At 39.8% G+C, this 20,949-nt stretch overlaps 1 pseudogene across 1 annotated transcript; it reads left to right on the top strand.

Moving 5' to 3' along the window:
• Positions 1 to 1,361: 1,361 nt before the first annotated feature.
• LOC308505922 (E3 ubiquitin-protein ligase RNFT1-like) lies at positions 1,362 to 2,594 on the top strand (annotated as a pseudogene). The gene has a single exon. The product of its transcript is annotated as an E3 ubiquitin-protein ligase RNFT1-like (transcript).
• The last annotated feature ends 18,355 nt before the right edge of the window (positions 2,595 to 20,949 follow it).

Raw genomic sequence — 20,949 nt, forward strand, 5'->3', positions numbered from 1 at the left:
CTACACTATGGCCCTTTAAAATGCCAAATTTTAAATCCAATAACCAAATGACCAGATATAGTATCAAAACATTATAACCAAATCTTATAAAAGCATACAAATTAGATGGCCTCTGATTTAAATAATAATAAACATAAAATGTAAGATTTATTCTTTTTATTTTCAATCTTTCTCTCTCCAAATATCAGAAGTCTATGAGTAAAGAACAGGCATTTTAAAAATAAATTGTAACTAGAAATTTAAGACATCATAAGTGTTCCTAAGTGCAATACACTTGGACAATAATAGTAAGATTAAAAACCTGGAGGTTTCTCACCTCTAGTTTATGGTTCTTTGTGGACGTAATTAAAGCACATAAAAGCCTTTCCAATGGATTTAAAAAACAGCTTCCTTTTTGCTTGTAAACTGTAGGGAGGCAGTCTTTCAAGTGCCTATCATCGGTTCATCAGAAAAGTAAGCTATATGGGTGTTATTGTATTAAATTGCCTTTAGGCAGTCTGAAATTATTGTTGGAAAAAGGCAGGAAGGAATATAAAATGAAAAATTTGCTTTTGATCATGTCTTTCCCTTTAGGTTTTTTTCCTTAATAATTTTATGTGCAAACAGACTGCACGTATGTGTACGTGTGTGTGTGTGTGTGTGTGTGTGTGTGTGTGTCCAGACAGGTGGTCAAGAAGATTTTTGTATCATTCCTCCCCTCCTCCTAGTCTGACACTTGGCTTTGCCAACACTGAGTTATCAAGGTGTGAATAGTCTGTGACAGCAGAGCATTTCCAGTTTTCTGGCCTATGATGTTCATCACCAAAGTGCTCCCAGTCACAATAGCGGGTTTTGATTTTGGGTACCTAGGGACTTGCACTTAACTGAACGGCCATTACCAGATAAGGCCTTCCTGGCCACTTCCCTTCCATTTAAACTCGGATGGTTGAAGTGTTGGGAAGATCTAGGAATCTGTTAATCTATGAACACAAAATGACATGAGGTTACCTCAGACCTGAAACCTTCATTCCAAAATGGCAGCATTTCTGCACCAGGCTGTATGGTGAGACATGACACAGGTACAAGTACAGACAGTCCATGGTGTGAGATGGGCCATTCTCACCCACAAGCAAGAAGCCATTCTGTGGAAAAGCCCTGGGGGCTTCCTAGGGCTGAAGGTGTGGGAAAGGCATCTTCTTATCAGTGCGGAGCAATTGCCAGTCTTAGTCATCCAGTATTCTGCAGCTCCCAAAATGTAGACACAGGACTGGAGTTGCTGGTAGTGGGTTATGAAGGGGATGGCCATGACGGAGGGCTGAGAGCCGTGTCTCCTGCTCTTCCTACAGTGGCTGCTGATGTCTCCGTTTTCTCATCATCATGAGAGGAGACAGAGACCCGAAACAAAGAAATGTGGATCACTAAAAAGTATTTTAGGGTGATGCAAGCCAACTGTAGCCAACTGCATAGTCCTCTAGTTGCTGCAGACATTGGGGAGGCGTCAGCCTCCCAATGTGTCCACACAAGATTGACAGGAGAAAGTTCTTTTGGAGATGAGCATATCCAGATAAACTCCATACCTAAAAAATGTGCTGAAAATTCAAGCTCCAGAAATATAAGGTCAGGTATCCTTAGCTGTAGCCATGTGTACACACAGTCGCTCATGGATTCACTCCCACAACGAGGCAAGGCAACCTGATGATACTGCCACGGAGTCTGGCGATCACAGAAGCAGCTCCTTCTCAGAATTCTGATATCTCTTCAAGTGCCTGCAAAAAAAGTCTTCCACACAACATGTCAAACTTGTTATGCAGCATATAATAGGAGTTTCTCTTGGAATTGGGCTGCTTACAACTTTTATGTATGCAAACAAAAGCATTGTAAATCAGGTTTTTCTAAGAGAAAGGTGCTTAAAGATTCAGCGTGCTTGCTTCTTGGTATTCTTACGAGGATCTTCTGTTCTTCTATATTATAGCTTTCATTCTCATTCACTTTATTGCAGCTTAATTTTTTTAAACCCTACTCTGGGCCATTCGAGCTTCTGGGAAGCACTTTGGATTGTTGGAATTACAGACTTCATTCTAAAATTCTTCTTCATGGGCAGAACATGCCTTATTTTATTGGTGCCTTCTTTCATCATGCCTTTTAAATCCAATGGTTACTGGTATATGATTTTAGAAGAATTATGTCAGTATTATCAAACTTTTGTTCCCGTACCAGTTTGGTTTTGTTACCTTATAAGTTATTGGGAGTTTGGAAATGTAACTAGATGGAATCTTTGGATATTGCTGGCTTTATTCTATCTCATACTAAAACTTTTGGACTTTATGGGACATCTAAGAACTTTCAGATGGGTTTTGTGAATATTTTTTACACGATCAAGTTACGGAGTAGCTGCCAACAAGAGACAAATATCAGATGTGGATGATATTTGTTCAATATGTCAAGCTAAATTTCAAGAGCCAATTCTTCTCATCTGTCAGCATGTGTTTTGTGAAGAGTGCATTACCTTATGGCTTAACAGAGAGAAAACATGTCCACTGTGCAGAACTGTGATTTCAGACCACATAAACAAATGGAAAGATGGAGCTACTTCATCACACCTTCAAATGTATTAAGTTGTATCAACGATTAAGGCCACAAAACAATGATTTCATTTGGATACACTGAGTATTGATAAAGACATTAAAATGGATTTTTAAGGCTAGAAGTTAAGGAAAATGTTTCCAAGTGGTTTTAGAAAATTATCATAAGACTTAAGTGTTGTAGTCCAATATATCAAAAGATTAAATGAAAGAACCCTAAATTATAAGTAGTGTTTAACCTAATGTATATGCAACAACATTTATCTCATCCTAATTATTTGACAGGTGATTGCAGCATTAAATTTTAAGTGTGTGTGTTTGTTTTTTTTTTTGTCAATGTTACCAAAATAGCAATCGGATAACTAGAAATAGTAGTTCTTAGAGGAACTCAGATATTCTTTCCAGACATGATGTTCAGAATAAAATACATTTTTCATACTATTTTAAGATTGAAAAAAAAAGAAACGTAGGCACAAAAAGAACATATACAGGCATTTCACAAAGAAAGAAATACAAATCACTGATAATTCTGTATAATAACAAGAATATTTCAAAAGCAGTACAAATTAAAATGAGGAGACATCACTTGCCAGAAATCAAACTGGGAAACAGGTAGTCTTATATACTGCCAATAGGTGTGGAAAGTGGTCAACATTTCTGAAGGGCACGTTAGTCTTATTTATCAAAAGCCCTTAGACTACTCAGCAACTTCACTTTGAGAAATTAGCCAGCCCAAAGGAAATAATCAGACCTATGTACTAAGATTTACCTACAAAAAAGTCTCCTTACAACATTATTATTATTTTTTAAAAAGATTTTATTGGGGAAGGGGAACAGGACTTTATTGGGGAACAGTGTGTACTTCCAGGACTTTTTCCAAGTCAAGTTGTCCTTTCAATCGTATTTGTGAAGGGCGCAGCTCAGCTCCAGGTCCAGTTGCCGTTGCTAGTTGCAGGAGGCGCAGCCCACCATCCCTTGTGGGAGTCAAACCAGCAACCTTGTGGTTGAGAGGATGTGCTCCAACCAACTGAGCCATCTGGGAGGCAGCTCAGCTCAAGGTGCCGTGTTCAATCTTAGTTGCAGGGGGCGCTGCCCACCATCCCTTGCGGGACTGGAGGAGTCGAACTGGCAACCTTTTGGTTAAGAGCCCACTGGCCCTTGTGGGAATCGAACCAGTGGCCTGGGGCATTAGGAGCATGGAGCTCCAACTGTCTGAGCCACCGGGCCGGCCCAATATTATTTGTAATGGTGTAAAATCAGATACCACCTACAAGAAAAAAGATTATAAAATAATACTGTGTGATCTCAGGATTACAAAAGAGATGATTATATGTATATAGATCTATGGATAAAGGAGTGGAAAAAAAATCTACCAAAATGTTAATAGTGGTAATCTCTGGGTTCTGGGATGATAGGTGATTTTTATTTTATTCTTTGTACTTTTTTCTATCTCTACAATGCACATACATTACTTTGGCAGTCAGCTACAGTCTCATATATCATTAGTAATCCAGGTTTTCATGATTTAACTATGATTCAGGAGATCAACTAAACTTTTTGCTTAGTTTTCATATCTCTTCAGTGGAGGATTTATTATGTCAAGCATTTAAATTGCAGAACAGAGCTTTAGTGTACTTCTAGAGAATGACTTCCTATGAATTAAGAGTCAATGACATCAGAGAAACTGAACAGCTTGCATAGATATCTTCCCTTATCCACACTTCCCCTTTGGGAGCAGGATCAGCAAAAGGGTAGACACTTCCAAGTAAGCTGTGCCCTATACATCCTGCCCATTTGGAGAGCTGGGGACTCCGTGCTGCTCATGGTTATCCTTGAATCGAGGGGAGCACTTCAGTGATAGCCAGGACAGCTGGTGTGAGCACATTGCTTGTAAAGTTTTTCTCACAGCTTTGACCTCAAATCCGCCCTGAAACTCTTTCATGTTCTAACAAACATTGCATAAGTCAGTCTGGTCCTGTAAGTGGTCTCTATGTTCCCATCACGTTTTTCCATTCATATTCCTGATAATGATCTTTAAAATCATGGTAACCATAGTTATGTTATGTAACCTAGTAGACATTTCCCTAGAGCCAGGATGCCTACTAGTTGAGATAAACTTGAGAGACTTGGAGACAAGGTTTTCCCTCAATCATACCACCAGAAGATGGGTCATTTCACCTTGCCTTCAAAGTAGAAAGGGGAGAATTGAAAATAAATTACCTTAAAACAGAAATAGACACATAGATACAGAGAACACACTGATGGTTGCTAGATGGGAGAGGGATTAGGGTAGGGGTGAGAAAGGTGAAGGGATTAGGAAGTACAAATTGGTAGTCACCAAATAGTCACAGGGATGTGAAATACTGTATGGGAAATATAACCAATAATGTAAAAACTATGTATAGTGTCAGATGGGCACTAGACTTACTGGGGGGATCTCTTCATAAATTATATAAATGCTTAACCAATGCATTGTACAACTGAAACTAATATAAAATAATATTGAATGTCAACTGTAATTGAAAAACATATATATATATATATATATATATATATATATATATATATATATATATATGTAGTCACGGGATGTAAAGTATAGTATAGGGAATATAGTCAATGGTATTGTAATAGCTATGCACGGTGTCAGAGGGGTAGTAGACTTGGGGGGATTATCACTTTGTGATGTGTGTAAATGTCTGATCATTGTGTTGTTTTGTACACCTAAAACTAATAATAATAATAAAAAAGAAATTAAAGACCAGCTCTTTCCTTAAAAAAATAAATATAAGTTCCAAATAAGGGAAGCTAGCGAGTTCTCTCTGTAAGAAATATTGATGTTTCCTCATAGCCAAACCTGTTAAATAAAGGCTGTTGGAGAAAGAAAGGCAATCAAGACTTATTTTCTTGGTGAAATTCCTTGGTAACAAGCAAATGGCTTTCTGTGTCTGACATGTTCACCCTCTTTAAATGAGCACAGCTCTTCCCCCAAATGTGCAAGTTACCCTACAAAGATGGGTGAAATGGACACCCATACAATTCTGGGGGGGATGGGAGTGGTGGCTGCAGTGGATATGGAATTTCTCTGGGTGTGATCTTTCCAGCAGGCAATTTGTCAGTCTATATATAAAAAATTAAAACCATTCATACCATTTGCACAAAAAATACTCTTCTGAGAACTTATCTTGAGAAATAATTTTTTTAAACATTTATTATAGAATGTGTGAGAATGTTCAGTGCAGTGTTATTTACAATAGTGAAAAACTGAAAAAAAGTTCCACTAAGTGGAATTTGTCAAATAAATCATAGTATAATCGTATCATAGGTTACTAAGAGGCCATTATTCATTTTATACTTGTTATGTACTTAAATGATATGAAAGGATACTAAAAAAGGCTCATGACATAAAGTTAAGTGAAAAAATATATACTATAAACCTAACGTTCATATATATGCTACACACACACATACATGCACACATACCACATCCATTTGTGTGTATGTGTTTATCCCCCACTTTTCGAAAGTTCACATTACGCCACTGTGCTAAGATCTACATTAGTACCTGTTTTCGATAACCGAAAGAAGTCCAAAGAGGATTTTCACTTTTACAAAAACGAGTGAAAAGCACAAAAAGCTTTCAGCATTTGTTTAGCCGTGAGTCCTTACAGGGGCAGCACGCACCTAGAGCAGCAAGAGTGGCCCCACCAGCTCCTTCTCCGGGAACCACACTCAGCATCTCGGCATCAAGCGCCACAGCTGTGAACTGTGTCTGTGAGCATCTGTGCTTTATCTCGATTTATTTTGTGTTTCCATTAGCAAGATGTGTCCTAAGGTATCAGAAAAGCCTAAGAGAGCTTTGCAAGGGTGCTATACTTAGCGTAAAACTGGATGTACTCATAAATAAGTGTATTTGGTATGATTCAGTAGGTTATGTTTTGGGTCTGGGTATGCGCAAAATATTTTCCATATAAATTAATGGTAATTGCTTCTTCACTTTATGCCATTTTGGCTTTCAAGTTTTCATAGGAAATGCTCTACATTTGGATAGTGGGAGAAACTATACAAAGTCTACAATTACATTCGTGAATGCATCCTAGAAAAAGTGCTCCATACCTCATTGCTGAATATCACTCTGGTCACCTTTGAAGTCCTCCCCTTGGGAAGCTACGCACTGATGCCAGTGCCTAGTCTACCCTTCAAAGCAATTATGGAACTCTTTTTCTTTTTCTGAAATGGCCATCAGAGCTTTCATCGTATTACCCTTGATGTCCTGTATAGCATCAAAATGTCTTCCTTTCAATATTTTCTTAATCTTTGGGTGAAGAAAGAAATCATTGGTGGCCAGATCAGGTGAATAGGGAGGGTGTTCCAATACAGTTATTTGTTTACTGACTAAAAACTCCCTCACAGTTGTGTGAGCTGGTGCATTGTCGTGATACACGAGGCATCAATTGGTGGCAAAAAGTTCGGGGTGTCTAACTTTTTATTTTTTTAGAAAGGAAGCATACTTTCTTTTTCTTTTTCTTTTTCCCCCCAATTTTATTGGGGAATATTGGGGAACAGTGTGTTTCTCCAGGGCCCCTCAGCTCTAAGTCATTGTCCTTCAATCTAGTTATGGAGGGCACAGCTCAGCTCCAAGTCCAGTCGCCGTTTTCAATCTTTAGTTGCAGGGGGCGCTGCCCACGATCCCATGTGGGAATTGAACCAGCAACCTTGTTGTTAGAGCTCACACTCTAACCAACTGAGCCATGCGGCCACCCCCGCCAGGTCATCTAACTTACACGCAGCCTTTTTGGCACTTCCAAATAGTAAACTTGTTGGTTAACTGTTTGTTCAGTTGGTACAAATTCATAATCTCTCTGATGTCACAAAAGGTTAGCAACATCATTGTAACAAGTTGGCAAATTTAATTGTCAGACCTCGTGTGTGTGTGTGTGTGTGTGTGTGTGTGTGTGTGTGTGTGTGTTTCCCCATATATCCCCATTCTCCTGGATATACAGAGGATGCCAAAAAAATGTATACACATTTTAAGAAAGGATTAAAATTGTAATCCAATTAAAATTGTCATACACAATTTATACCGATAACAAAAGATGAATACGAGTCATGTTTACAATTACAAGAGGTGCTCAAAGTGGTTACCATCAACATCCAGGCACTTCTGATTATGGTGAACTACTGCTTGAGCAACGTTGACCAAAGTGTCCACTTATAAAAAAATGTCCACTTACCATTTTTTTGGCACCCCCGGTGTGTGTGTGTGTGTGTGTGTGTGTGTGTGTGTGTGGTGTGTATGGAGAGAGAGAGGGAGGGAGAGAGAAAGAAAGAGAGAGAGAGAGAGAGAGAGAGAGAGAGAGAGAGAGAGAGAGAGACCAGATTTTCCAGACTTACTGGATTATTTTCCTTTCATATACTATAACTCTACTCTCCATTTTGTATGAACACAAGAAAGCCAGTCCTCTCTCCAGGTATTTCTGAACACCTCCAGCAAGTGTTTACAAATTTCTCAATGCATACTGGTTTCCAGTGGTCACCTTACAGTCAGCAGGCCTGCTCCAGGACTCTCTTCCAATTACTTCTGGCCATCTCATAACAGCTTTTCCAGCTGGCTGTCACTCTAATCTACCCTACATGAAATGTGAAAACAATCTTACCATTTCCCAAGACGCAGCTAACATAAGGCTGCAATTTTAACAAACTCTACGAAGTCTTGAGGATTACAGAAGAAAATTACAGTCCAGGAAAAGAAAACTTAAAAGTGGCTATCGGATGTCACTGTCCCTAAATTTCCCTCATATGGCTCTTTGCAGGGGTTCCATGGGCTCCTGCCTGGCAGTCCCTGTCCTTAGCTCTCAGCCTGTCACTGTGGTGCTGGAGCATGCCTCACCCCCCTGGATGGGTAACTCCTCTGTTACTCTTGACCCTGCTGCAGCCCCAACTTCTTATTTCTGATCATCAGCAGTGGAAATGAGACATTGCTATATTCCGGATAGAGGTATACCTGTCCCAATCGGTAAAAATGGCTCTTTGCGTTATTAAACAGAAACCTCAGCATCTGCAACTAAAACATCTGTATTTGGATTCCTCCACGGGTTCAGAATATCTATATCTCTATCATCTATATCCATATCTGTATCTGTAGCCGTGCAATGTATAATGCCATATTGATCAATGACAGACACATATAAGATGGTGGTCCTATAAGATTACAATAGTGCTAAAAATTTCCTATCACCTAGGGACAATTGTAACTGTTGTAACCTCACAGTGCACTACATTGCTCCGGTTTTTGGTAATGCTGGTGTAAACAAACCTATTGCACTGCATTTATATATACATGAATTCTGACAATTAAGTTCTTGAACTTGTTGCAACGATACTGCTAACCTTTTTTGATATCAGACAGATTATTCGTTATGAATTTGTACCAGCTGGACAAACAGTTAACCAAGTTTACTATTTGGAAGTGCTGAAAAGGCTGCGTGGAAAAGTTAGATGACCTGAACTTTTTGCCAATTCATGGCTCTTGCATCACGACAATGCACCCGCTCACACGGCACTGTCTGTGAGGGAGTTTTTAGCCAGTAAACAAATAACTGTATTGGAACACCCTCCCTACTCATCTGATCTGGCCCCCAGTGACTTCTCTCTTTACCTGAAGTTAAAGGAAATATTGGAAGGAAGACATTTGATAACATTCAGGACTTCAAGGGTTATACGACGACAGCTCTGATGGCCATTCCAGAAAAAGAGTTCCAAAATTACTTTGAAGGATGGACTAGGCACTGGTGTCAGTGCATAGCTTCCCAAGGGGAGGACTTCGAAGGTGACTATAGTGATATTCAGCAAGGAGGTATGGAGCACTTTTCCTAGAATGAATGTGAACTTAATTGTCCAACCTCGTATACTGTATAAAAGTAGAGCACACACAGTTATGTACAGTACATAATACTTGACAATGATAATAAATGACTACGTTACTGGTTTACACATTTACTACACTATACTTTTTTTGTTATTTTAGAGTGTATGCTTTCTACTTATAAAAAAAAGTTTAATGTAAAACAGTGTGCTGTGTATGCCAGCAATGGCCTCATAGACCTCATGTTTACCATGTCTGTTGATTGTACCATTTTCTCTGGTGCTTGATTTAATCTTGTGTTGTTTTGTACAGCAATATGCCATGCAGGCTTGTAGCCTCAGCGCAATAGGCTGTACAATATAGCATAGTGTGTAGAAGGTTCTACCATCTAGGTTTGTATAAGCGCACTCTACGATGTATGCACAATGAAAATATCACTAAATGACCCCTTTTTCAGAACATATCTCCATCATTAAGTGGCACATGACTATATGCAGCACATGACTATGTATATCTATGAATGTGATGGAGAGAGTTAAAAACGCCATTCTAAGCATCACACATTCATTCATCTCATTAATTCACACTGACCCCTCCTATTTAAACATTACAGTAGACATCTTTTCTCTAAGAAATGCTGCTCACTTACATGAATAGGCCCCCAGGGGACTATGTTTATGCTCTGTGACCTTATGCATTGGCTTCAGTTGACTCAACTAGGAGACTACCTGACTTACTTTGGGCCAATACAATTTTCTTACCTGAAGATTTCAATTGGCATTGAGAGCTAGTCATCCAGTCAATCTGGGTTAGTCTCTTGTATAGAGGACACATATGGTCAGATTGCTTAACTGCTATAACAACCAATCCCCAAATTTCAGCAGCTTAACTTTGTTTCTCAATCATATCAAAATTCAATGTAGGTCAGTGGAGATGGGGAAATGCTATGCTCCACCAATATTATCAAGTACCCAGACACCTTCCATCTAGTGGCTCAACTATTCTCTAAGACCTTAGTCAAAGGAAGAGGGAAAGGATGGAGGGCTGCAAAGTATTTCTTGGTCAGGCCTAGAAATGCTATGCATCACTTCTGCCCACATGCGACTGACCATAACTCATCATATGACCCTACCAAATTGCAAAGGATGCTGGGAGATATAGTCTAGTTTTATACTCAGAAAGAAGAGAAAATGGGTAGATGATCATCTATTTAGTCTCTCACAATATATAAGTTTTCAACTGTGGAGTTCATAGTCTGTCTACTACATGCATGAAAAAGCTAAGAAAGCTGATTTGTAGAGAGATAAGAATGAAGCAGATGTCCAAAGGGAAGCAAAGATGAGAGCCAGAGAGAGAGAAAGAGAGAGAGAGAGAGAGAGAGAGAGAGAGAGAGAGAGAGAGAGAGAGAGAATTATATGGTTTCTTCCTGGTTTTCCACTTTACAGCACTACTTGTTTTTTTTTGCTTTGTTATGTTTTCATATATATATATATATGTATATATATATGTAATAAGAGCTTTATTGAGATATAATTCACATGTGATAAAATTCAACCTTTTAAAATATACAAACTTTTAACATATTCAGTGGTTTTTTGTATATTCAGAAGTAGCGTAACCATTGTCACTATCTAATTCTAAAACATTTTTATCCCCCCTAGAAGAAATTCTGGGCTTGTAAGCAGTCACTCTCCATGCCTCACTCTTCCCAGCCCCTATCAACCACGAAACTACTTTCTGTTCTTATGGATTTGTCTATTCTAGGTATTTCATATAAATGGAGTCAGACAACATATGGTCTTTGTGTCTGGATTCTTTCACTTATTCAAGGTTTGTCCATTTGTAGTAAGTATCAGAACTTCATTTCTTTTTATGACCAAATAATATTCTATTGTATGGATATGAAAATTTGTTTATCCATTCATCGGTTGATGGATATTTGAGTTTTTTCCCCTCTGGTTATTATGAATAATGCTGCTATGAACACTGGTGTACAAGTTTTTGTGTGCACATATGTTTTCATAGGAATGGAATTGCTGGGCCAGATGGTAACTCTATGATTAACATTTTGAGGAACTGACACTAGTTTTTAAGAATTCTGTCTGCCCTGGAGCTACGTTAGCCTCCTTCACATAAATACATGATTTTTTTTCTTTTTTAATAGACTTGAGTTAAGTTCAGTAATATTATTTGCAACCTCAAGAGCCGTATCAAAGTTATCTACTCCTTTGCTTCTGGTTTAAACTTTCTTGAATCCTCAATCCCCTTTATTTTGACTCTATTTTTCTCTGCCTATTTGATAATGCTTTAGTTTGGCTTTTTTTGGCTACAAATATCAGGCACTCATTGTAGTTAACTCGAGTACAAGAACTTTAAGAAAAACACATGATAAGATAATGGAAGCTTTCAGAAACACAAAAACAGGAACCATAATGGGCTGGCTACAGAGAAACTAGTGCTAAAAGCTAATTCACAGTTTGAAGTGACTGTACAGAACTTCCCAAGAGAAATTCATAGGTGTTTATGGTATTTTATCATTATAAATTTGGTTCATCCATACTCCCTTCTGTCCTGCTACTAACTGGTAACTTCTTTCTTTGCTTTCATGCCACCTCTCTGAGAGACTCTGGTTGGCCCAGCATGTCTTTAAAAATCTGGCCACAGGTCATGGGAATCTAGTCAATCTAGACATTGACTCTTCTTACATCAGGAGCCTACCTCTGGTCCGATCAGCTATGAGAAGATCAGAGATCAGAGAGCTGGATCACATGATACAGAGCATGGCTGCTGGACCTACTTCTTCACCAGGGACCAGGGGGTTAGAGCAGGTCACATGAGATGCTACTGGGGCAGGAGGGCATGGTGATTGATTTTGTGCGTGTGTTAAACATTTTTAATGAAAAATGGATCACCTCTTTTTCAATCAACTTCTGTTTTTGGTCAAAGAAATTCTGTCAGGATGTAGTTTCCTATATTCAATCTTCAGCTTTATGTAATATAATTAAGGGTAAGATAAGCTCATGGTCCCATCCCAACCCAGTCCACTCCTTGCTCAAATACCTCCTTATGAAAGGAATGACTAGACATGTGGTAAAGGCAATTTTTCCCTTGGGTGGTGTGAAAAGAAGTAGAAAGGAGTTCCTGAGAAGATTCTAGTTTCTGTTCCCACCAGAGCTCCCTCATTCTCTCCCTACCTTCCACCCTATTTTCTTCTCTCCCTATTTCCTAAACTGTAAAGTGTGCTAGAGCCACAGCAAAAGCTCCAAAAGTATAGGAAGTTGTGCACAGCTGCCAGCCCTACTTTCAACATGTCACAGCTGGAACCGGATAGGAAGCTCCTTGAGCCAAAACTTAAAACTTTAGGATGGGTAGAAAAAAACTGGCCTTAAGTTCTTTCTATAAGGACAGAATCCAGAGATAGAAGTTTATTTATAAAAGGAAACATGCAGGTTTTAGTATGTTAGAATGAGCAATAACTTTTGAAATGAAAACTTAAACTCTTATTAACACAGCATAACATTTAAAAAACCCATTCAGTTTTATGAAGTCTTTTATTTGGAAAGATATTCTGATTTCGAAAGAGGGTAAGTCCACAGTCTGCCCCAATTTTATGTCTTGTTCCTCTGTTATTTTTTGTTGTTGTTGTTTTTTTATTTTAAATATGCTTCCCTGTGGCTAATGTCAAGCGTGGATTTGCCAAATTGTTTGGACTTACTCCAAAAGAAATATCTCACCCATATCTATACAGAAAGAGGCATTTAGTATACACATGTCTAAAAGCTAAAGTAGCTTGAAGGTAGGGATGGGGCAGTGAAAGAGGACAGAGGAGGTAGGGTTTTACTAGCAAACTTTTGACCAGACCTTCTGACCCTTAGCAATTGAGGAATTGGAGTCGGCTAAGTCAGTTGTGAAAGACTCATACACGAACATTATTTGCATGAATTTTGCACACCACCTAATTGAATATGCACTGTTCCATAACCGGGTACAACACAAATGTGTTTGTTTATTTTAAGGCTGTCCTGCATTGTGAGTTTGCTCGGGGACGACATGGAACAGAGAGGCAGAGTTGAGAACCGAGACCCAGGGCCTCTGAGAGCAAGTGCTGTGATCATCCCTTGAAGGGCTTTCTCATTGCTGGCTGGCTATTGTCAGGAACAGTCCTTACAAACACTGGATCTTGGTAGTTGAAGGAATCAGGTTGATTTAGCAAATCATGTTGCACTTTAGTTTACTTTTATATTTTTAAGTATACAAGATCTGACAATTAAGATCTTGTATACCTTAGAAAACTCACCCTAGAAAAAGTGCTACGTACCTCATTGCTGAATATCACTATGGTCACCTTCAAAGTACTCCCCTTGGGAAGCTATTCACCAATGCCAGTGCCATGGTGAAATCCACCCTTCAAAGCAGTTTTGGAACTCTTTCTGGAATGGCCACCAGAGCTGTCGTTTTATTACCTGTGATGTCCTGAATGTCATCAAAATGTCTTCCTTTCAATATTTCCTTTATCTTCAGGTAAAGAAAGAAGTCATTGGGGCCAGATCAGGTGAGTAGGGAGGGTGTTCCAATACAGTTATTTGTTTACTGGCTTAAAACTCCCTCGCAGACAATGCCGTGTGTGCTGGTGCATTGTCGTGAGGCCAAGAGCTCTTTTGGGACCATTTTTGCACACAACTTTCTCATGACAACATTTTCTGTTAAGATTTTCCTAACTATTTCTTTATCGATCTTTACTTGGTCTGCTATGCTTCTCTCAGTCAGCCGACGATTTTGACGCACAATTCGATGAATTTTTGCAATGTTTTCGTTAGTTCTGCTCGTTACTGGCCACCCTGACCACTCTTCATCAGGGGTGCGTTGTCTCCCCTCAGAAAAACGTTTAATCCATTTGCACACTGCTGTTGTCTTCATGGCATTATCCCCATAAATGGACTGACATGTCCCTGATATCACTTCCACTGTTGCCAAGTTTAACAAGAAATTTAATGTTTGTTCGTTGCTATAATTCAAGCTCAGACATCCTCGCGACGGCACACAAAAACACGCACAATAATGAACGCCACTCAGCAAGACACCGCCACATGTCAACATGAACACAGCTGTGACACACGGATATACGAAGGTTATGAAACCTTACCGAGCTGTTTGTACAGTGCTGCCAATGTAAGCGCACGGTGGCAAGTTCGTGAACTTAATGGTCATCAGACCTTATATTCCAAAGAGACTGAATTCCCACCCACAACATGGGTGTAAAATGTGATAAGATGAGGCTCAGGGTCCTTTTGAAGTGATGCCACAGATTTTAGAACAAAGAAGAGAGGTGGAGACTGTGAACTTGGGAGTTAGACTGCCTGGGCCGGACTCCCAGCCCCCCTTTTCCTAGCCATGCGATCTTGGGTTCAGTTACTTAACCTGTCTGTGCCTCAGATTCCCAATCTGGAATATGAAGATTAAATAGCCCCTACTTTAGTATGAGTATTAAATGAGCTAACATTTTTTAAGGTGAGTAGGACATTGTATGACATGTAGTAAACAACACATGTGTTTGTTAAATAAAGTGGAATATAGTGATGGTTGGTGAAGCTTGTGTTGCTGGACTCCAGAGCTCTGTATCCTCAGATGAGAAAGGGCTGAATGCTAGAAACTGTCCATATAGGGGCACATCTAAATAAACCTCAGTGTGGTTGTTCTCTGAAACATCATACTAGTCCCTTTTCAAATGAGGCATATCAATAGATATTGCAGTGGAATAACCCCTAAATACATTGTTAAAGGAGAGAGCAAGTCCCAATACAACATATGTAGAAATAATTATGAGAAGTAACACTTACTGAGTATTTTCTTTGTATCAGGCATTGTTTCAAGAGATTTATGGACATTAACTCACTAATTTCCATAACAAGGAAGGTACTAGTTTTTTTCCCATTGCGGAAAACAGAGTCTCAGAATAATCAGGTAATTTGTCCAACTAAAGCCACCCAGCTGGTAAACAGATGAGCTGGGATTTGAATTTAGATGATCTTGCTCCAATGTCCATTTATTAATCACTATGTTAAACTTCTCTCTCAGTGGTATAATCCCAGTTGTGTACAAATAAAAATATGTACATATAAATATTTTTTTAAAAAAAGCAAAGTCTGGAAGCATAGACACATTAACCCCAAAGGATGGAGTGGGATTGAATGGGGTCAGGTGGAGGCAGATGTTTAAGGAGAAGCGGGGCTTTCACTTTTTATTATATATACTTGTATTTTATTTGAATTTAGTGTAATACAAATATGAATTCATGTATTGCTTTTGGAATGAAAAAGATAATTGTAAAATAAATGAATTGATTTTACTTAACAAACAATCATGAAGGACTTACTCTATGCCAAGCAGTGTTCTTAGGGCTTTTACAAATATTAAAATAACTTAGTTCTCTTTTTAAAAAAAAAATCTCCATTTTGCAGATGAGGAAACTGAGGTACATATCACATCGTTGGTAAGAAGCCAAGCTGGGATCTGAACCCAGAGGCTGGCTATAGATTCTGTGTGCTTAGTCACTGCACTCTGTATGTACACAGCTGTGAGCAGAGTCCTGAACCTGCTACCCACTCTATGCCACGGGGAACACGTGGCATGGGGGTCAGAAGTACAGGCTCTGGAATCACACAAACTTGGACTTGAATTCCATCTCCATTGGTTACTAGCTTTGTGACCTTGGGCTGTTTAACGATTTTGATCTCAGTCTCCTCAGCTGTAAAATGGAGATAATAATAGTCACTATCTCATAAGGTTGTTATGAGGATTAACAAGCGTTAGTATATATAAAATGCTTAGCACAGAATCTGGCACACAGCAAGAAATCAATTAATGTTAATTACTGCTATTATAACTATTAGTTTATTGTCTAGGCACCCCTTTCCCCACTCCTATTAAGGTTGGGGGTAAGCTTTTTTGCCCACCATTATTTGCGACACAAAGGCACATATGTATAATGCAGCACTTATATTGTAAGGAAATTACTCATTGATGTGCTTGCAAAAAGTACACTCAGCTGTGTATGTACAAGATATTCAATGAGTTGTTGTTTGTTCAAGCAATAAACTGGAATCACCTAATCATCCATCATTAAGAAAGTGATTAAATAAAATTTTATATATCCAAATAAAGAACAACAGTTGGCGATTCTGCATAGGACCAACTAAGTAGCAGCCTTCTTCCCTGCTCAGAGATTCTGAACAAACTGAGAAATAAAACAAGAGTGGCAGATGCAGGCCTAAAGAACTCTGATAAAAGGCAAAGTTGACATGGCACCATATGCTGTTTCATATTAAGTGAGAGACATAGTCTTCTTACTATTGAAACCCAGAATTGGGCAGACACTCACCCAGTTCTGCTCATTTCTGTGGGAGCCGAAGGCACACGCCCTTTAGGCAACTCAATCCTACGAAGGAAGTGTAGAGTAGAACTGAGCATGTCTACTCTAAAGCATGTTATTAGAGTAGCATAGAGAAGCATGTTATTCTTCTAGACTTGTTAGTTAGCTAAGTCTCTCTGGACTCAGGGAGGAATGGAAGTAAAGGAACAGAAGGGCTCAGGAATTATATTAACTGAATGCCTTCCATAGTCTCTTCTAACAAAGACTTTGCCGACATTAAAAGTAGGGTGTATATCTGCAGTGTACATGTGGACAGATGTCTAAGATGGCTTTTTAGGTGAAAAAAGCAAATGCAAAATAAGTATAGTAACATCTCTTTCATGTAACGTTTTGTTAAAAGATCTATATAAATATGTAGTAACAAGGATACGCACAAAAATGATATAGTAGTTATATTTTGGACAGGGACTCAGGGGCAGAAGAGGAAACTTTTATTTTTCCTTTTATAAGTTTTTTGATTGTTTTAATTTTCTTCCCACATATATAGTTTTATTTTGTTTTTAAAATTCTGTTAGGGGTTACCTGGACTGTGGGATTAATGACCATTATTGTTTTCATCTTTATACTCCTGTGCAAACGTAAGTCATAATACATGTTATTTTTAAAAATAAAAACAAAGCTGCATTTAAAAAAAAAATGCCTTCTAGTCTCAGGAGTCCTAATGAACTATAATCAGAGAGACGCCAGACTAGTTAAAATTGGAAGAAAGAGCTATAATCACAGGAAAAGAACTCTCTCCACAACTTGAAGTATCCCAGAAAAAGCAGCAGTAATGACAGCGGGGCTGACTTCAGGAAAAGCAGAGACAAGTAGCGGTGGCAGGGCCTGCAGTGGCTGGTGTGGACAATAACATGAAATGACATCAGGAAAACAAACAAACAAAAAAACCAAGGGCCCCAAGAAACAGACAGACTGGAAGGGTCTGAGGTGTAAAATAAACACAAAAGAACTTAGGGGTGAATGCTAAAGTGATTATGACTCACAGTCTGATGGTCCTCAAGACTGGGGTGGCCCCGGAGAAACCGGGTCACAGTTGTGGGACCAAGGTATCTTCTGGAGGAACCGAGTTTCTTCCTGCAGCCCCAGGTGATCAGAAAGAGGTCAGTGTGACAGACCCTGCAAGGAGGCAAAATAGTTGCCTCAAACAAGTATTTCTTCTCCCTTCCTTCCTTCGGTCTGCCAAAGCTCTGGCAGAGAGGTGCATCATTACAGGAAAGCATGCATGTGGCCTAATTACTGGTCACACTCCAAAGAATTGATTTTCATGGGAACGAAATACTGTAATTCATGTTGCAATCCTGCCCAAATCACTGAACAAATACTTTAAGACCCAAATTCCTTGCAACAGCTTTGATTTACCACACACTACCCGTTCCAGCTAGAGTTTGAAGTGAGTGCAGCTGCGCATGTGAAGCCATTTCTCCATATTCTCTGGCAGCAAAGTGCTCGAGAAGAAAGATAGTCCTTAAACTTCCTTTGGTCCTCACAAAATGAAAGCGGCCATTGCATGTAAAAGGCTCCATGGTTTAAGAAGTCCCAATGTTTTTCCTGCCTTCATTTTCTTTGTTTAAAGTATTCAGAAAAACAATGAAAGTTCACAAAGAGAAAATATCTCCAGCAGGAAAATGAGTGTGAGAGTTAGTCAGCAGCTAGTCTCACTCATATGTCCATGAGGTTGTAACTTAATCTTGACAACATAGTCCTTCCTGGAAGAGATTTGAGCAGAGATTTATCATTTTATAATTTGTGGTTTAAATTTGAGCCATAAACCAAGCAGCTGTATTGGTCTGAGGCACTTTTGAATCTTTTTAAAACCCCAGGAGGCAGGAAGACAGCTTCAAACTTTAGGCCCCAAACTCTTGGGGTTTAACTGAGAGAGCACAAAAGACCAGGTTTCTGTATTCACTCTCTTTTCTTAGGAAATGTATGGAATGCAAGCCTTTGTTTGTTTTAGACTTGGGAAAAAAAGCAGACTTTGATAGCTGGAGCCATGAGCTGGCCCCCCTCATATCTCAGGATGGCGGGTTTTCATATGTTCCAGGGTCCCCTGGGAAATGAGAAACTGGAAGCTGAGAGGGGGGAAATGGGTGGAGAAAGGGGAAGCAAGGGGGAAGGGAGGAGTGCCGGAGATAACTCTGCTGACTTCACAGTTTTCCACCGGGGCCTGCCCTGCCTGCCTCTGTTGACATCAAAGCTCTATGTGCTTGCTCAGTCAGTCCTGCCAGCCGCCGGTGGGAGAAGGAATTGGCTGTTAGCCCTAGGACAAAATTTCTGAAATTAATGTTGCCTTAACAAAAAAAATAATCACCTCTGGGGCAGCTCGGGCTCACTCCATGCTTGTGTTCAAGCATCCACCAAGGAGAAATGCAGCTTTTGCAGCGATGTCTCCAGAAACTTGGGCAGCTCCCCAAGGTGTCTCACTGGTTCTGCAGCAGTGTTGGCAGTCTGTGGGCCGATGGGTGTGGCTTTCGCAATCATGTTGGGGCGCCTGGATTTGGGAAAACTTGCCTCCTCTCCTTCAAGCAATGCAGGGCATCAGACTTTTGCTGGCAGCTGAGCTCCCATGTCTGTTGCCATTCTCTCTCTTCCCTGTTGGGATTCACTTGTTTTTCTTTCCATCTCTCTTTTCTCTGGAGTTTTCTCGCCTCTCCCCAGGGAGGAAGCAGTGGAAATAAGATGACTATCCTGTCTGCTGTCACTTATGACCTTCAAATCTGCTTATCATTCTAAGCCCAGGACGGAAAGAGTCAAAGCACCCTCACCGAGCAAAAAAACAGTCGCTGTAGATTCCACAACTTTAAACCAAGTTGCACAGTACAAGTTTAAACCATATGTACATGTGTATGAGATTTCACAATTCTCTCCTTCACGAGTCCCAGATTGTACTGAAGTGTTTGCTTTAACCGTTTTCTACTGTTCATTGTGAATGTAAAGACAAAGTCTGGGCTAGCAGTAGGTACTTTGGAAATCTAGCTCCAGCTGCAAAGCTAAGCACTGATTGTAGATCTTAGTTACAGGTCAAAGAATGCCAGTGTTTTCCCTCTTCTAACTTTATCACTGCCAGCCTTAAGTCCTGGCTTGAGAAAGTTCTACAAGGAGCCCGGCCTAGGCTTCCCTGGGACACAGCCACACTGCAGGCTGTCTGAGCCTGCTGTATCCAGCTTTGTACTTGGATGGAAGGGTGTACTGAAGAACACATGATTCTTGTCCTTAAAGGAAATAACAGAAATGTTGCATTTTAGATACAAAATGGGTGAGCGAGAGAGCCCAAACCTTCTCTTTTAAAACAAGGGATTTTAAAATTGGGAAATGAAAGCATGGGTGTTAGTTAAAATACCTGCCTAAGGTAAGCTTTCATGGGTTCATCCCACAAACAAGAATGAGAACCAGAGTCTGTTCGTAATACATGCTTCCTTGTGGCCCAAATCCAAATCCAAGTGTTGCTCAAACCCAGCATTACTGCAATCCATGCACTGAAGTTCTTTTATGGTTAAGGTACGTAGCTGATGGGGAAACCTGCCCTCCTGTTCTAGATTCATACTAACTCCGCCCACTCATCCCCCAGCGCCCCACCCCAGTTCTGGGGTTTCAACCAAGTACTGTCATAGCATTTGAAACGGATTCAAAATGCTCTTTGGAGAGCCATCTCAGTTTAGCTTGCAGGCACTCTCAGGGCCCCCTTCCAAGGAGAAATGGACCCGCATTCTGTCTGGGCTAGACCCAAGTCAGGCTCTGCCTGCCTGGAAGTGGGTCGTCTCTGTCTTTGATAGTCTGATGGCTAAAGCTCCAGGCTCTTGCTCTTCAGTCAACACCACCAAATATCTGCACGGTTGGCTCGACTCACAGGCCTTCATCTTCAGCTCCCACACAGTTGAGACAATTCATTTTTTAGAGACCTTAAGGATATATTAAGCTTCTCGTTCCTGAATTCTCTTTCTCAAGCTTCCATCATCATTCTTTTCCGACTATTTACTGAGTATCCAGTATGACGTAGGTACTGAGGAAAACAAGGCAGGCTTGGTCCATGCCCTCATGGGATCTTTAAGTGTCATGGGCAATCATCGTATAACCAAGCTAGAGATTACAAAATAAAA

This window comes from Rhinolophus hipposideros (genome assembly GCF_964194185.1).
Source record: "Rhinolophus hipposideros genome assembly, chromosome: 12".
In the NCBI taxonomy this organism is placed as follows: Eukaryota; Metazoa; Chordata; class Mammalia; order Chiroptera; family Rhinolophidae; genus Rhinolophus; species Rhinolophus hipposideros.